Below are 6000 nucleotides of genomic sequence, written 5' to 3'. Positions count from 1 at the left end.
CCATAACCTTTTCCTCATGTAATAATAGTAAGAGCCCTCAGTCACATAGCTGAGGACTAAGAAAACAATGGTTGCTACATCCATCCTACTAATTAAACAATAACATAGTAGAATTACTGCAATGAACTCCTACCTGTGCTATTTTTGATGTAGTGTAGATGTGTTCACCACAGGTTGCAGGAAAGAAAATCGCTTGATTCCCTCATCAACACAGTTAGTGAATCCTTCCCACTGAGCCATTGTGTTCTCCCAGTGGGGGGAGGGCTGCCACCCCCTAGGAGAACATAGTGATTATGGCTAGTGGCTATCATAGCTGCTAGCAATAATTGCATGTAAAATCTGGCAGGCTGGTTGTACCCAAGTTGATTGATTGATTGAACTTGGGTACATTCAGCTCGCTCAGGATAATACAAACACCCCCAAATGACCCCTTTTTGGAAAGTAGACGCCCTAAGCTATCTGCTGAGAGGCATATTGAGCCCATGGAAGATTTTTTTTTTCCCACAAGTTTCTGGAAAATTACAAAAATATTTTTTTTTCTTACACAAAGTTGTCATTTAAATTATATATTTCTCACACAAGCCATGGGTATATGTGGAATTACTCCCCAAAATACATTCTGCTTCTACCAAGTTTGGGGCTACCACATGTGTGAGACTTTTTTGGAGCCTAGCCACATATAGGAGCCTGAAATCCAATGACCACTTTGAAAGTCTGAAGATGCGTACCTTCCTCATTTCACTTCTTCACTACTTATCACAGTTTCGAAGGCCCTGAAATGCCAGCATAGCACCAACCCCAACCAAATCAGACCTTTTTGGAAAGTAGACACCCCAGGGAATTTAAAAAAGAGACATGGTGAGTATTTTGCAGATCTAATTTTTTTCACATAGTTTTGAAATATAAAAAAAGAAAAAAACTTGTGGCAACAAACAAAATCTGCAAAATACTCACCATGCTTCTTATCAAATTCCTTGGGGTGTCTACTTTCCAAAAAGGGGTCTTTGGGGGGGGGGGGGGGTTGGTGCTATCCTGGCATTTCAGAGCCTCTGAAAAACTGTGATAGGTAGTCAGGAAGTGTAATGACGAAATAAAGCCCTTTAATAGCCTGAAGGTGCTTATTGGATTTTGAGGTCCTGCACTTGGCTAGACTGCCAAAAAAGTCTCTCACATGTGGTACCCCCATACTCAGGAAAAGTAGCTGAATGTATTTTGGGGAGTAATTCCACATATACCCATGGCATGTGTGAGCAGTAAATCATTTAAGTGACAATTTTGTGTAAAAAAGCAAACTTTTTTTGTCAAAAAAATAAATTCTTCTATTGATTCAACATGCCTCTCAGCAAATATTTTGGGGTGTCTACTTTCCAAAAAGTGGTCATTTTGGGGGTTAAGGGCATTTTATGCCCAGCATTAGATGTTTATGCCACACATCATTCACTCTTCTAACACCTGAAGATCAAGCCTTTCCTAACACTTTTTGTTCACATGAAAAAAAATTGTATTTTTGTATTAATTTAAACCCCCAAACATTATATTTTTTTTAAAGCAAACACCCTAGTGAATAAAATTGTGGGTGCCACAATCTATGTCACATAGTGCTCATGCAGCAATTTTTCAAACGCAAATAAAGAAAAATACACTTTTTTAACTTTTAATGCACAAAAACACAATATACTGGCCAATTATTTGAAAAAATATAAAAGATGATGGTATTCTGAGTAAATAGATACCAAACATGACATGCTTTAAAACTGCACATGCCCCGTGCAATGGCGACAAACTGCATACATTTTTAATATCCATAGGCAATGATTTAAAAGCCTGTACAAGCTACCATTTTAGATTTACAGAGATGATTTAGTGCTAGAATTACTGCCCTTGATCTGATATTCACGGCTATACCTCACATGCATGGTGCAACCGCTGTTTACATACTGTCACAGGGTCACCGCTCATGCATGCAGGTGTGCGTGCACGGGAAGGGAGGGGGGGGGGCGAGGGTGCTTTTTATTTTTTTAAGTTATTTTGATTTTTTTAAATTATTTTTACACTGTACCTTTCATTTTTTTTTATCACTTTTAATGATATCACAAGGGATGCAAATATCTCCTATAACTTCATTGGGCATTCTCATATATTCTTTTTTGAGAAATCTGGGGTCTATCAAACTCTAGATATCTTCTCCGCCCCTACATTATCTAGTGAAACTATAATGTACAGCGCTGAGCAAACCTTTTAGCACTATATAAATACTGTATAATAAATACTGCATAATAATAATAATAATAATAATGAAACCAAGATCGGTGTGATTAGATGCTTTCCCAATTTACAAATGGAGCTGTTTATATCCTGCAAAACTGAAGTGATGTAATGCTTGTAGCTTCCAATTTCTTAGACTATAGAGATGATTGGCACCATTCCGGTCTCCAAACACCGGCTGCATTCTCATGTTCCCCCAATGGCATGGAACTGCCCAAGAAGGCTGTGGAAGGCAACGGGGGAGGGGGGGGGGCATAATCTCCTGCTGCTTGTAAAAGCAATCCTGAAGCTAATTAGCCACTAGGATTACTTTTACATTAAAGCCAATCACCAGCTGAAAACAATGATGCCAGAATGATGACTGCAGCTGTAGGCATTATCCTGGTATAATCATTCAAAGTCCAGGGATGTACCAGTATGTCGCTGGTCCTTGCTGGGTACATATGCTATGTTCTTTTTTTTTTCCATATGCAGCCTGTGGGCTGAATGAAAAGAAAGAGAAGAAAGCTCTGCCAGAAAAAGTGTGTGGTATGCATCCACCCACTTCTATTGGTGGGCACACATTAGGTCTCACAGTGCCACATGCGCCAATTCCAAGATTGTACAAATGTCTAAATAGTGGCACGCTTGAATAAAAATTGTCAGCGTATAAGTGGTACCCCATATGGAAAAAGGATGACACCAAGTCCCAAACTATCTTGCCACTACTCCCCATGTAGTCTGGGCATCCGGGGGGCTCCACGTGACTATCTTTTCCCTCAAAAATCCGAAACTTATATGTATAGCCTTTTGCCTTCTCACAGGTCTTATACATCTTGACCCCATATCTAGCACGCTTGCTGGGGAGAAATTGTTTGAATGCAAAGCGGCCAGAAAAATGAATGAGGGACTCATCAACGCAGATGTTTTGATGGGGAATATAGACATCTGCAAATTTTTGGTTAAGGTGATTTACGAGGGGCCAAATTTTTTCAGGGTCACCTCGAGGATGTTAGAGTGTGTTGACGTTGAAATGCATAAAACACATTATACTCTCATATCTATACTTGGTCATGGCAGCAGAGAACATGGGCATATGATGAATCGGGTCTGTGGACCAATGCAACCACAATTCACTTTTGTTTAGTAATGCCCATGTTGAGGGTTAAGCCCAAAAAAAATGTAAATTCGGAAACCATAATGGGTTTCCTTGCGAATGGTCTGGCAAGGTTTGAATTTGGGTTGGCGGCCATAAATTGTTGTGCATATAAATTGCTTTGATACGCAATCAATGCATACAGATATTCCGTGAAAAATGGCTCCAATAAATCAAGGGGAGTAGTTAAATTTGCTGTTTCCACGAATTCCGGGTTGGGCAGTGAATGGGGGAAGTACGGGTGTTGCCGAATTTGTGGGCTGCCAATCGGGATTTGCAAGCACATCCGGAAGGATACTAGCGGCTCTATGGGCCTGTGTGCGAATTCTTAGTGGTTGCGGGACAATACTTGTGCTCACCACCGCACCAGCTTGTATAGCACTTTTGGGACTCGCCACATCACCAAGTGATAATGCAGTGCTGGTATGTGAAAGACCAGGATGTACTAGGCCGCTGGTGCTCGCCTGTTCACCAAAAGGTAGCGCAGCACTAGTACAGGCACTCTGTTGCATATGAGCGTCATCAAAATTTACCAGCAAGTGCTAACAGAAATCAGGCGTCATTCTACAAACACTGTGGTTTTGTGTGCAATGTATCAAGTGACAGTGACCTACTGATACTGCACTTGCTTGGGGAGTAGGGAGGGGTAAGCGTAGGGGCTAAACGCAGGTGCTGGCAGGTGCCGGGGCAGATCTCGCTAATGCTGCATTTTTGGGGACACTATACTAATGTGAACGCTACCCGGAAATGCAGGATCACATTTATATACATGATGCTGCACACAGGGGCCACCATGTCGCAGTATATTTACTGTGGGCGGTTCCCTAGTAGTTAATACATATTCTGCATGGTCCGCACTGACTTAGTGAGTTGGCATATTTGTACAGTTTAAGCCATTTTACTTCTTTATTAGCAACAAAACTGACAGGGCAGACTGTATGAAAAGGTTTGTGGCTAAGGAACAAAAAGAGATCACCCCACCAGTGTTGGAAGAGGGCATGGTCGGTGCGGCCTCTGAGGCCATCCTACACACCGGACTCCATGGGCAGGTCTGAGCAGCGTCCATTTCTCCACTACATAAAAACTGACAGGGGTTCTAATTCTTCTCCACTGTATCCATGGATATAACATGAGATAAAATACAGCATGATTTAATAAGATAAATACCACATATTTCTGAGAAATACAGCATGCAATATTTTAGAAGCATTACTTAATGAATGCCAAAAAAAAGTTGAAAAACTCTATGCAATATTTTACTATGCTTCTTAAAGTTGTAGATACCACTGCAAGAATGGAGCCCATTGTGCTTAAGCTGATAACACACAAACAGCTCTGATTTCTTGTGTCTTTATTGAACGCAACCAATAAATATTTACAGTGCTGGAGGAAAAAATTAAGAGAACCCATTGACTAAGGACTTCAACAAAAGCTAATTGGAGTCACTAGCTTGCACACCTGAAGTACAAATGATGAAATAAGTTTGGAGGAGTGGTTCAGAGCTACTTTGATTGATAAAAGACAATCAAACATTTTGAAAACACAAGAAGCATCAGCTGATGTGAACCGTGCCTTGCAAAAAGGAGCTCTCTGAAGACATACGATCAAGAGTAATCAATGTGCTTAGTGCTGGAAAAAGAATACAAAGCAATTTCAAAGTGTTTAGGCATCCTTCAATAAACAGACACATTTTCTATAAGCCCTGGTTCACACCAGTGCAACTTGGCATGGGACATGGAAGTTCAGAGTCACATGACAAGTTGCACCTCATTAACAGCAATGGAACCATTCAAATCGGTGTGACTCAAGTCGCAGCAACTTTGAAAAAGTTTCATGCACTGTTTTTGTGTGACTTCATTGCAACTTGCATTGACATCTGTTTGATGAATTTGTAATGAGTGTCAGCAAGCCACAATGAAGTCGCACAGAAAGTTGGAACACAAAGTAGCGCAACTTTGCTGTCGCATTGATATGAACCAGGGCTAAATGGAGAGAGTTTAGTACTGTGCCTACTTTTTCTTGAAGTGGGCACCCAGCCAAGATGACTCCCAAGGCACAACGTATAATCCTCACTGAAGTAAAGAAGAAACCAGTAATAATAGCTAAAAGCTTGAAGACTTCGCTCGAACTGGCAACACTGTTAATGAGCCTACCATACACATGTTTTTGAATGGGCAGGGTGTTCATGGCAGGTCATCATGGTGGAAGCCGCTTCTGTTAAAAAAAAACATTGCTGCGTGCCCGAAATTTGCCAAAGAGCACATTGGCAAACTCCAATGCTAGTGGGAAATATTTTGTGAACTGATGAAACAAAGGTTGAATTATTCAGGAAAAATACTCAGCACAATATATGAAGCAAAAAGGGCACAGCCTTCCAACATCAACACATCATCCCATCGGGGGCAACAGCATGATTTGGGATTGCTTTGCTGTCTCAGGGCTTGAACCACTTGAAAATGAATTCTCAAGTTTACCAAAATATCCAACAGGATAATGTCAGAGTGGCTGTCTTCCAGCTGACGCTTAGTAGAAGTTGGGTGATGCAGCAGGACAATGATCCCAACTATTGAAATAAACCCACCACAGACTAGTTTAAAAAA

This window comes from Staurois parvus, unplaced genomic scaffold (assembly GCF_062004578.1).
Source record: "Staurois parvus isolate SC_StPar_1 unplaced genomic scaffold, SC_StPar_1.0 ptg000087l, whole genome shotgun sequence".
Lineage (NCBI taxonomy): Eukaryota > Metazoa > Chordata > Amphibia > Anura > Ranidae > Staurois > Staurois parvus.
Note: the sequence above shows the minus strand (reverse complement) of the source record.